Genomic DNA, 13294 nt, shown 5'->3' with positions numbered 1-13294 from the left:
AGATTTTGGATTAGGTGTGAATATTAGTTTTGAACGAAATCAGGAACTTGTTTCAACAGAATGAAGAGAGATGAAAATTTGAGTTCATGGTTGAAAGTTCTTTTCAAAACGAGAACGAATATCAAATTTAGCCCCCTGAGTGAATCTTAGGCTTAAGGATCCATCCCATCATAGGTACACGTTGTTTACTCATTCACAGATAAGAAACAGTAATTGTTCTTTTCACGAAACCTGTTGGAGTTACGGTGGTGATCAATGCAAAGTGACGTGTGCTGATGAGGGAGAGCGTGTGAAGTCTATTGGGCTGAGCATCTGTTTCAATTTCCTTTTGCTGGAACTGGTTTAGCCTCACGCAAGTCCCTGTCTGTTTTTTTTTTGTCTGTGGCAACGGGGGAGGATTTATTGTAGTTTTCTCGGGTCCGATTGTTCACTTCCAAGCCCCTTCTCATGCATTAACAATGGCGTATTTCAGCGTTTCATTAATGTAACTCCAAAAGAAGTATGTGGGTTGAATGTTGAGAGCTAACCTTCCCGTGTCTTTTTCCTCCAAAATGCCCCCAAGTGGTTCACGTAGCGGTATTTGGAATTCCTGTTAAACGTATTTCCTAAGAAGTTTAATAAGGACTTTAAACAGAAAAGAAAAAAAATAGTTTAATGTTCACACTCCTTCATATTTTGCGATATCGAGTGAAATTTGTATCTGATATCAACAATATTTTTATACCTGTCAAGATTGTTAGAATTCGACTTTTTTTCTATTTATATTATACATTCTTTAATACATTTAAGTCTTTTCTCGATAGACTGGTGGAAAACTTTCGTGTTTATAAAGCAATGTTTGTTTTCTGAAAGTAAAGTAATAGTAACTCTCTCTCTCTCTCTCTCTCTCCATGTCAGGTTGCATAAATTGTCTGTATAGTGTCAAAAGACTGCAACAGCGAATTTTGCTTTAAAACAAAAAGTAAAAAATGAAAATCATTGCGTATTTAATTGTTTTTATTTATTCAAGCATTTTAGTAAGGTTAAGGCATTTTTTGTTTCTTTTTGCAAATTTGATAGACAGGCCTATAATTGTTTTTAATGACAAGGTTTTCGAGTGTTTTTAAATTACACTTGTCACGACGGCTGAGTCCGTTTTTATGACATAATCTGGTAGTCCAGGTAAAGATGCTTTGTTTGTAAAGTTTTATTTGGTTCATATTTTGTAAACGTTGTGATCGAGTATTTCTTTTGCTGTTGAGTAACTGATCTCTTCTTTATGTATTTTTATTATCTTTTGTAATTTCTTTCATATGAAATTGACATACAACCATTATTCTTTGGGTAAACTTTTAAATTCACAGGTCAATGGCCCTTGTAGGTCCAGTTAGGGTACCGAAAACCTAAGGGTTCTGTCTTCTGAATAATAATAATAATAATAATAATAATAAATAATAACTATAATAAGTAACTAATAATAATTAATATAATGGATAAATAAAATACCTGGGAATAATGGAATAGGGGATATAAAACACCAAGAGAGTGGAAGGTCAAAAGCGATCAGGAACGTAATTTATGTCCAGAGTCTCAAGGCGATACTCGAGTCAAAACTCAACGCCACTGGAAAATATGATAAAAGTCCATAAAACCCCCCCCATGACCCCCCCCGACATGGGTTCAGTGCCAGTAATCAAGAATTACAGTGCCTATGGAATAGTTGGAATGGACGAAGAGGCCAGAACTCCGCAGCATAGATCAAAAATAAGCAGGAAACCATATGACAATACACAAAGCACTAACAACCCAAGAGCAAAATCGGACAGACCTTATACCTCCAACCGAAAGGTAAGGAGGGTATAGGACTACTAAGTTATGAGGGACTGGTGACTTGCGTTAACATCGAAAACAGAGCACATGGGGGAGCCAATATCTTGAAAACCAACCAGTTGAAGACGCGTTGGTCTAAAGAGTTGCATGGGAAGTAAGGGCTAATTAAAAAGTAAGACGAATGATTCCAAATAAATTGTACAGGATACGTGGAGTGGAAATTACCAGAAAGGAACAACAGAGGACTTTGGGCACAACAAACCAATGCACGGTGGCACGAATCAATACCATGGAAGACAGCACTAATAGAACTATAGCCAAGCGATTGACAATTGGCAATGGCTACCAGAGGGGATAGCTAAAAAAGAAGGAAACTGAATGGAATGATAACAGCGGCAAGCAACAAGTATCAGTCAGCCCCTAAGACCAGGATATGTTCAAAGAACGATAGAAACGGAAACATAACATTTCTCCCATAATGTAGGAAGTGGCAATTACGAAAAAAAAGTGAAACCAGTAAACCAACATAGCGAAGTGAAATGCCCGGGTTGCCCCGGCACTTGCAACAGAACCAGTTACAAAACGAGGGCATGATTCAGTGGCAAAAGCCCTCCACTGGATGCCTGTGCAAGAAATCATCAGCTACCGCTTGCAGTAATAAGTGGTACGAGCAACCAACCTGGGGAGGGTGGTGGATAAAACCTATCAGGCAAAGATCCTCTGGGGACTATGGTATCAGAACAGATAAGGGTGATAACGTGCAAACAGACCAAGCGTGACGTTTGATTGACAAACAGTCAAGAAGAAAGTAGTTCACACTCATTTGATGTCGCAGTACCATGGGACAACCAGAGTTGAAGATAAAGAAAGAGGGAAAAGGGAAAAAATGGATAAAGTATCGAGATCTAAAATAGAAAGTTAAGAAGGATATTGGGATATGCCAGGGGTGAAATCGTACCCATTAAATCATAGGAAGCACTAGGTACGATCCCAAGATGTCCCTGAAAAAGGAAATCTAGAAAAAACTAGAGGCTTGAAGTAGCTCCAGGACTCATGCAGGAAGAGTGGTGATCCCTAGAAACGGACACATAGTAGTAAAAGAGTGATGGACTCCTAAGGAGGCAGGATGCAAACCCGTCCCCCAACCCCCACTATAAATACCACCCAGTCCGAATTGAAGGACTTTGTGATAGCAAAAAAAAAAAAAAAGCAAAAAAAAAAAAAAAAAAAAAAAAATACTAATAATGAATAATATAAATAATAATAAGTAAAAATAAAATAAAAATAGAATAAAATAATAAAAATACTAAAAATAAAAATAATAAAAATACTAATCAATAATAATAATAAATAACTAATAATAAACAATGTTTTTTGAACGATACTTAATTATAATGGTGCCACAGTCTTCGAGTCCTTGTAATTATTATTTATGATATCATGGTCTTTAAAGTCATGGCTATTTTTGAATGCACTACTTAATTTATTTATGTCACAATATAGTATTGTATCGCCTTCTCACAGTTGCACAATTGAACAATAATTATTATGCCACCGTGTGTCACTGACTCTACTTATGTCTCAATATTTGGTTTAAGAATTTTGAGGATTTATTTTTTGTAGAATGCATCTCATTCAGTTTCTCTTTTTTTCCTTTTTTTCAGGTAAGTCGGTGAAGGCTTGTTCGTACTGATTTCGTAAGTACTTTTACCGAACTTTATCCTCCTCGCCTATGGTGTGCCACTTATTAGAAGCCGTAGATGTCGCGGTTTCTTGTATGTCATGATGCAGAACATTCCTTTGAGTACTTATTTTTATTCTCCTCGTTTTGTCTCTCCTTTCTGTTTACTGTATATTTCAATGTATCTATATAACGTGAATTTCTCCTGCCTGCTTGTAATCTTGATAATCTTGCTGTTTTATTTATCTCAAATTTTCATGTCTACTGGTTTTTTCCATGGCATTTTAACGACTTACTTTTATCTAGGTATTATTCCATCCTTGTTGAGTAATTTCTGTTTCTCATATCATTATTGTTATGTTGTTCGATGTTCTGTGCAAGTTGTTCTTACATTCTGTCACATCTGCACGTTTTCGCTATCGTAAGTTGCACATAATATATGTTCCTGTGATTTTTATCAGTTTTTTTCAAATATAGGTCACGGCAGAGGCATATCTCAATAATATTATTGCCGGAAACTGCAAGATAAGCATATCCTGCAAAAGTAATATAATAATTTTCTTTTATTCGTCTGTCTGTCCGTCTTTATCTGTTGATCACCTGTTTTTTCTGTTAGTGCTATTATTTTTCATTTACTTGATTTTTCACACGTGGGTCTTCTGTTCTGTGGAAGCTTACTCAGACATTTTGACACACTTTTAGGTCTGTAATTTATACGTGCTTTTAAGTTTTCGATAAGAAGAGTACGTAGTTGTGGATAAAGCGATGAATGCATTTATTCTTCTTCCCAGATTCGAAGCCTGGCGGGGAAAAGAGAAAATCAGTGTTTATTTTTATTTCTCATTTGTATTTTAAAAGGATTTCAATTTGTTTTATATATATGTATGTATGTATGTATGTAAGTATGTATGTATGTATGTATGATGTAAGTCTGTATGTATGTATGCGCTGATTTTTTAATCATATACACCGGGAATTTGATAAGGCTAATTAAAATGTTAAGAAAAATTAAGTAATTTATTTTAATTGCAAACTGTCCTATCATCCAGGTGCTGATGCGGCAGCTAATACACAGTTGATCATCGTGAAGCATGGGGGAGCCGCAGTAATTCAGCCACTTCCAAAATACCTTAAAATGTTTACCAAATTGGCTAATTAAACCGCTACACAATTAATCGTAATGGCATACATTTTAAATTTAATTATTGAGCATTGGCGCAGCACGTATAACACTTTGGCAAGTTGGCATACCTTTGGAAAACATCTAAATATATCTATATACCAACAGTCCAAACTGACGTCCACGTAGTACAAAATACCTTAAAATATTACCAAATACCTAATTAAACACTACACAATTATCGTATGCATACATTTAAATTTAATTATGAGCATGTGCAGCACGTATAACACTTGGCAAGTTGCATACCTTGGAAAATCTAAATATATCTATATACCAACAGTCCAAACTGACGTCCACGTAGTACAAAATACCTTAAAATATTACCAAATACCTAATTAAACACTACACAATTATCGTATGCATACATTTAAAATTTAATTCATGAGCATGTGCACGCACGTATAACACTTGGCAAGTTGTTCATACCTTGGCGGAAAAAATCTAATATCTCTATATACCAACAGTCCAAACTGACGTCCACGTAGTACATGATATCCCTGGAAGGGTACGAAACCTCGTATTACAAATATGCAAGGTATGAAAAACAGATACTTAAATTATAATACTAAAAAGTAAGTCATGGTAATTGGAAGGCATTTTAATATGGGAAAGCATTATCCCTCCAAATGATTTCGGATTGATATAAAAAAAACTCCCGAGTTTTTACAGACCCACCGATATCATCCTGGGACGAAGGCGAAGTATGTGTAGAGTAAGAGACTGCGATGAAGGAATGCTTCTTCCTGGCTGGGGTTAAACTGAGATTACATGTCGAAAGGAATAGCCGTCGTCACTTTAAAGAGCTAGCTGTATATCCTTATAACAGTAAATGAAGCTCAGAGTATCTGAGTTCCATGACCCTTCGTGATTGAAATCTCCTTCGTAACTGACTTAAGTTTCCGTCAACCTCAGGAAGAAAGCAAAAGCATTAGTGGCTGGTTAGGTCGAAACCAGAACGGCCGCTGGAAGGCAGTGAGTTGTTAACAACCAAGGGGGTAGTTAAATATTTGAAAACTTGAGTTAACTGTCTTCCAGTGACCATGCTAATTAAACAAATTATAAAAGAAATACAAATTCCATATGGAATTTTAGAACTATATATATATATATATATATATATATATAAATATATATATATATATACTTACATATATACATATTAGGAAATCGAGGAGTTAAAGGTTCATAGAAAGGCCATTGTATTTCCAAACACAGACACGCATATTTGTTTATTTATTAATTTATTTATTGATTGTGCGTACTAGTGTGTGTGTGTGTTTGTTTGTCTGTCTCTGTGTCTGTTGTTAACCAGTATGAATTCAGTAGTAACCAAGGCACCGTCTTTTTTCCATCGCAAATGTTCTTGGAGTCGTTTCATATGTGACTGTTTAGCGAACGAGCCCAAATACCATTCATCTCTGCACCTTCTATTAGTGCGTGTTCCCTTCTTGCCCATAATTACACCGTACGCCATGTTAATACCCCTTTTGTGGGCATTTTATGCAAATATTGACATGCCCTCTATTCTTGGGACGGAGGAAGAGAGAGAGAGAGAACGACCGTTTCGGGTCAGGGCAGGTTACGGAGACGCGCACTCATACACACGCACGCTGTCACATGCAAAAACTCTGTAAACGTAGTACTAGAGCCCATGATTATGAGTGCTAAGATGGTCTTGTAGCGTACAAAATGTGTAAACGTGTGTTTATTACATGACTTTGTTAAATCATTATTCTCTGGAAATAATACAAATTTGATGTGTTCAAAACATGTACGCGGATATGAATTCATTGAGTAATGTCGGTGTATATAGTAATATACACACGTAAAACAAATTCACGTGTGCGTTTATATTCAAACATCAGTATCCCGTATATATGAAAAAAAGTTTTCGTAATTTTTGAATTGATTTTGCGTGTCTCTGTTCTGCTTCATTTATTTTTTATGTCAATTATTTCATCATGTAATACAAATTTTAAATCTGTATCCTAATTTGCAGAGCCAAGCTTTGCCGTCTCCAAATTGGAACCTAAATATGAACGTTATTCGTTGGCAGAAGTTCCTCGTATAGCAGGATTATTATTGTATGAGGAATAAGCCGAAAAGGCTTCTTAATTGCTAAGGAGCATTGCTATGAGTTAGAATGATTAATTAAGAAAAATGAGAGAAGCATGACAAGGAATAAAGTAATATAAGATACGGAAATGAATAAAAAGGAATTAGCGCAATAATACATAAAATATATACAGGAAAAATAGTTATTAGTTATTAAGTGGCCCAAAGCAAAAGAAAAAAGAAGTTTGCAGCAAAGACGGATGGAAGATGATATGATGAAGGAAGATGAATAATTAACAAGATTTTATAGAAGATGAAAGATTAAATTTCTTATTTTTTTAATTTTTCTGAAGGGATCGAGCATATGCAGTGTTGCAAAAGTTAAACCAAGGAGGAAGAGGGCATTAGTGTGTACGCCGTTTGGGTTTCTCTACCCGTATCCTCAGCACTTAGAGAGAAGGAGAGAGAAAGGAGAGAGAGAGAGAGGAGACGAGCTTAGAGAGAGAGAGAGAGAGAAGGAGAGATAGGGGGGAGAGGAGGAGGAGGAAGGAAGGAGGATTACATCATACTCATGATTGGATAAAAATTCTGTACGTACTCTGATCTTTAACCGCAACTGCCGATTCCATTACAACTCTTAATTCCGCGATTCTGACGTTGTATCAAGTATCATATCATTTTCCTTTTAGAAACAACCAGTGTTTTTTATTAGTGTTTATCATTATTTGTTCTTCCTCAACTTGTAAGAATTATTGTCGAATTGAATGAAATCTATTAATTTGATGAATGAATAGATTTCAACCCCCTTTCTGTCATTCATTTCGGTTCAGGGCAAGTCAATGAAAAACTTTGGGTATCCCATACTCTTCTCTAATTGGGATGCGATCCACCCCAGTCAGCTACCACCCAGGTGCATAACACACAGCTTAGATCCGTCTTTCAGAATGTACTCATCATTATGTTTCATATCTTGTTGCCAAAGCGGAATTTTTTCAGTACATTATATATATATATATATATATATATATATAATATATATATATATATATATATAATATGTATATGTATATGTATATATATTGCATATACATATATCTAATGTAATATATTTTACATATACATATACTATATGATATATATATATATATATATATATTATATATATTGTATCTAACTAAAGATACACACATATATACACACACGTATATTATAGTATATATATGTATATATATAGTATATATATATATATATATATATATATATATATATATATATATATATATATATATGTATGTGTGTGTGAGTGTGTGTGCGCGCGCGCGCCTTCAGTGAAATGGAAAGAGTGACAGAAATTGGACTGGACCATGGACGTAACCTCTTCTCGCTGCGCGTATAACAGTTTGCGGTCGAGATGCCATACAACGTTAAGGAGTTTTGTATTACTTCTCTTCGATTTACGTAACCGGTGGATATGCGTCACATTTCTCTTCTGCGGTTCCCTCATTTGGATACATGAAACCCTGGCCTTAATTCCAGAACGTAAATTGTGGTAGTGTAAACAAAGTACGAGTTGTATACATGTGGATATATATATATATATATATATATATATATATATATATATATATTATTTATTTATTATTATTATTTATTTATTTATTTTTTAATTAAAAACAGGAGCTCATTTACTCTGGATGGTATCCAGCGGAGTTACTTATCAAGAAAAGTTACGAGCTTTCGAGGGACTAACAGTCCTCTTAGCCTGGTATCCGTGGAGGACTATCAGTTTTAGAAAGCTTGTACTTTTATGAATAAAACTCACCTCTACACTAGAACACATCCACTTTAAATGAAGTCCTGCTATTAATTGTATTTATGCATATATATATATATATATATATATATATATATATATATATATATATATATATGTGTGTGTGTGTGTGTGTGTGTGTGTGTGTGTGTGTGTGTGTATGCGCGCGCGCACACGTCTGAGAGTGAGTTTCACACAAGGATGAAAAAGGAAGCGGGAGACTGAAAAAAAAAAGGCAAGTCGTGACTGGTGCCAGGTCCTTCATTTATATCCGAATCATCCTGGGGGCTTAAAAAATGACCTCCGGGAATAATCTTCATAAATTCCCCTTGATTAACTTGAGCCAATTTTTATTTGTCCTTTCATTTTTCCGTCTGACTGATTCATGAATTTACCTTCATGGCGGATTCGTCATCTTCATTCTCAAAAGCTTCTTTCTGAACTTTTGTTGTTGTTATTTTTGTTCGTTCAGGATGGCCTTATGACAGCACGAACTCTTTCTCCTTAAACAAGTTTTACCGAGTTCTGTATCTTTATTATTTCATTATTTGCTGTAAACCAAGATAGGATTTTTCTTGTCATTTTGATATGGAAAGTCTAATGACGTATTTATTCACGAGAAACAAAAATAACCTTGCCTCGGTAGGCTTTCCATTGTTGGTAAAAAGTTGCTAGGTCCTATTTAGTTCTTTGTCGCCTAATATTTTTGAATGCTATAATTCAATTTATCGTTTAGTTGATGTTTTGTGGCATTGACATGTGCCTATATTCGTAACTAATTTATTCCACTGCATAGTAAGACTTGATGCTCATCATGTTTCCGTTAATCAAAAACATATTCAATTTTTATTGCAGCCGTTACGACATTATAGTTTATTTGTGTGTGTATGATGTATATATATATATATATATATATATATATATATATATATTATATATATATACACGTGTGTGTGTTGTGCAAAGCTGTATGTGTCATTTAATATCCGTTGACATTTGCAGCTTAATGTTTTTCTGTGAAATATGTCACGGTGATATGATAAAAGATAATATATATATATATATATAATATATTTATATATATATATATATATATATATTGGATGTATGTATGTATGTACGTATGTGTCTGTGTAACACCGTTATCTTTGTCATTAATTTACACATGACTCTTTTACTCCCAAATATTTAACCACTACTACTCATTTGTATTGCATTCACTTTGTTGTGGGTACCTATAGGTTCGATCCTGGTCGTAGGTCTTTGATGCTTCGATATTTTCTTTCCCAGTGATAGATAGAATTGCCTTTCTTCCTTCATAGCTCGTGGGTAAGCCTTAAATCCAGAGGTACACCTCGTATTTGATTTTAGATTTATTGTTTTTATTTCATATAATTTTATGTAGAAAAAGATTCTGAGTTCGTACTGATGTTCGCTATTGAATCTTTGACTGACCAAAAAAAAAATTAATAAATAAATAACGAACCTGCATATTGTTTGTGTAAAATTTGCAAGACTATTGAACTTAAGATCGTTACATCAAGACCTGCAGATAAGGTATTAGTAATATCTTGGTTCTTATATATTGTAAATATGAAGAATGTTCAATTATATTTCGCGACGCGGTTGTGGCCTGAGCGTAGAAGTCGCGTCCCATCAACGCAGCTGTGGTGGCCTTCCAGGATTTTTTCCAGGGCGGTAAGTTTGAATCTCCGGGACTCTGACATCACTGCCAGTGTAGTGTGAGACACTGGGTTAGACGGGTAGGCTTTCACGGACGCTCCGCACTGCGTCCCGCCTCTGTGATGTGGCTCCTACTGTTATAGAAATCGAGCGTGTATCGAAGTCATTCATTTTTTCTGAATGTCATTCACGATTACGGATAACAAAATGGGCAACAGGCCATGCACAGCGCTGTCAGTCATTGCAAACTTCCCTGGTTTTTTCATGACAAACTGACGAGTGAAAGTGAGGTGTATATGTTCTATGTGAAATTCGTGATTCTGAAACGTTACCATGAGAAAGGAGGCAAACTAAAGGGAAATATCCGGGAATATTTTGTATATTTCCATAACGAGATACCACCGCGCCGAAGAGTCGAGATATTATTATCTTCAAGATACCAAAGATATCTCGAGATATTTTTGGATGACTCTTGAATGATATTTGTTTCCCCTTTAGATCATGAGTACCTGTAGTAGATCTTACGTTGGAGATGATGTAGTTTGTTTTATTATTTAGAGGATTTGGTTCTCCTGATTCTATCTCGCTTTGTCTCTCCCTCCACATCCAGAGAAGAATTTCTGTCGATGTTTTGATTTTAGGGAGTGACTTTATCCCCAGAGCCGAAAGAAAGATAAAATTAATAAGAAATATATACAGTTTCATTTTGCTTTTTGGAGTGACTCTGTATCTCCTGAGCTAAAACAACTTAGAAGTAAATTCATATAGAGATATCAGTATACAAAAAAATCCGTATCGCTTTTGGGAGAGCCAATCACATCATGACCTATCTCTCTCCCGGAGGTGGTCACTGGTAAACTGGATTATGAGAGAAACAATTTTGATGAACATTCTCACTAATTCGTCGGTTGTATGTTTAAGAAGATCAAGAAGATTTGGGTGAGTATTTTGGAAGACTTCACTTTTCTTTCCGTTTTTGTGTTGTTTCCAATGTAGGGGTTCATATTGTAAAATATTCTGTTTTAGTGTACAGAAGTTATTTTGTAAAATATTCCCACTTTCTTCTATTTCTATTTTTTGCCTTCCTTTTATTGTTTGCTAATTTGATAGATTTCCTATTTCAATCCATAAATGATATATTGAATAATTTATCTTCTCTTTTCTGTCCACTTGTGTTTTTTTTTTTGTTCAAATGTAATGGTTGAAATTTTTAAAAATTACCTCTTTTACTTGATAAATAACATTTTGGAAACATTTTACAGTTTTTTCCATTTATGTGTTTTTTTTGGTAGGGTTTAAAAATTTTAAAACATTTCTTTAAAGCTGTAGGATAATCGTTTGTCTCTGGTAAGTGCCTGTGATCGAACTCTTTACCAGATTTCTTTAACTGTGGTTGCAGTTCCTTTTGGTCGTTAATTAACAAATTTATTTAAATTTTCAAGCCCCTCCGCTCCCCCGCCTTTTTATTATTATTTTCTACTTTCAAGCCTTTATTTTTTTTCTCCTTCAAATTCGTGGCTCGCCTTTATCGTAGCCTTTTCGGCCGCACAGGGAACCATGCATAGCCAATTGCGATTTGGCGTCGGGTCATCGCTTAGTTCAGTATGTCACATCCTCCGATGGAACCTGTTTGTTCCCTTTCGTATTTTCTGCTGTAGCGCCGTTTAATTAAATGCAAAGTTTTCGTCGTCTTTTCATACAATGAAAGTGTCTTTTATTATTATTATTCGACGTATTGTATGTTAAATAAGTGAAATGCAATATGAATCATTTTGCTGTTTAACTTTGATTAAATGTGACGTTTGATTCCTGTAATATTGTTTTTTTTATATCACAGATGAATGACTGTGTGTTTTCATAATTTTACTGAGTTTAGTGGGGTCATATTTCGAGTGCTTATTAATGAATGTTTTATTATTCAATTAAAATATGAGTTTAAAAATGTGGTGTTAATTATCATTTCTCTCACAAATTGTTGACAAAATGGCTTTTTCCCTTTATGCGTTGTTTTATTTTGTTGCTTCAACAGCGCAGGCGCAATCATTTATTTAGTGCTTTCAGGTTTCTCCAAAAATTAACATTTTTGGCAATTTTGTCTTCTTATTACATCTGTCTCATCTTTTGTGGGGTCAGTCTCTTTTGTCATCACTTATTTTTTGTATTGCTCTTGTATTTATTACTTTTGGCATTGCTGCCTCAGCTGTTACTTTCTGTAATTTTTTAAGAATCTTATTGCACAATAATCACTAAACTCACTGTATAACGTTTTGTTAATTAGAAATAGTGTCTCATATATAAACCTTGATCCGTAAGTGTGTGTGTATACAGTTTAAATATATATATGTATGCATATATACATACATATATACATATATATATATATATATATATATATATATATATATTATATATGTGTGTGTGTGTGTGTGTGTGTGTGCGTCTGTAGAACAAAGCACTCAAATAAATACATACATACAAATATATATATATATATATATATATATATATATATATGTTGTGTGTATGTAAGTATGTATGTATTTTTTGTGCTAGTATGTGTGTCATCGTCCGTTGATGTGCTTAGATCTATAGACATGAATACGCACAACGATAAGAAAAAAAAAATCCTCATACCTATGAATTTCGCAACACCTTGGAAAGCTCACGCACCGAGGAACAAAGGCCGGTCTGTGTTGAATAACACGCTGAATTTATTCTCTCCTAAATTTGCAGCAACAGCTATGTTGACTGTCTGCATCTTGGAACAGAGATTTCTATTTCCAGGAATCTGTTCTTACTTTACTCGACTGACGCATCTCATTCATAAGCTGTCGTCTGCATAATTATCTTGGATGTTGAGTCACTTCTCGTTAAGAAATACGAATTATCTCTGTCTTTTGTGCAAGTTTTGTTTTAGGCTGTCGTCGTTCGAGGTACTGGGCTGAATACATTTTGCTCCTTCGGAGAGAACTTTTATTTATTCATTTTTTTCCTCGGTCATGTTTAACCTTTTGTTAAGTGTTTGGAAATCGGGAATCCTTAGGGTCTGCCTTTGACTCACGCTTCCAGA

At 34.6% G+C, this 13294-nt stretch overlaps 1 protein-coding gene across 1 annotated transcript in view; it reads left to right on the top strand.

Moving 5' to 3' along the window:
• Positions 1–13294, top strand: part of LOC135217078 (uncharacterized) — a 399671-nt gene that overhangs the window by 129333 nt on the left and 257044 nt on the right.

The sequence above is a fragment of the Macrobrachium nipponense genome, chromosome 7 (assembly GCF_015104395.2).
Source record: "Macrobrachium nipponense isolate FS-2020 chromosome 7, ASM1510439v2, whole genome shotgun sequence".
Classification (NCBI taxonomy): Eukaryota; Metazoa; Arthropoda; class Malacostraca; order Decapoda; family Palaemonidae; genus Macrobrachium; species Macrobrachium nipponense.
The sequence above is the reverse complement of the archived record's forward strand: the minus strand, read 5'-3'. Positions and strand labels throughout refer to the sequence as shown.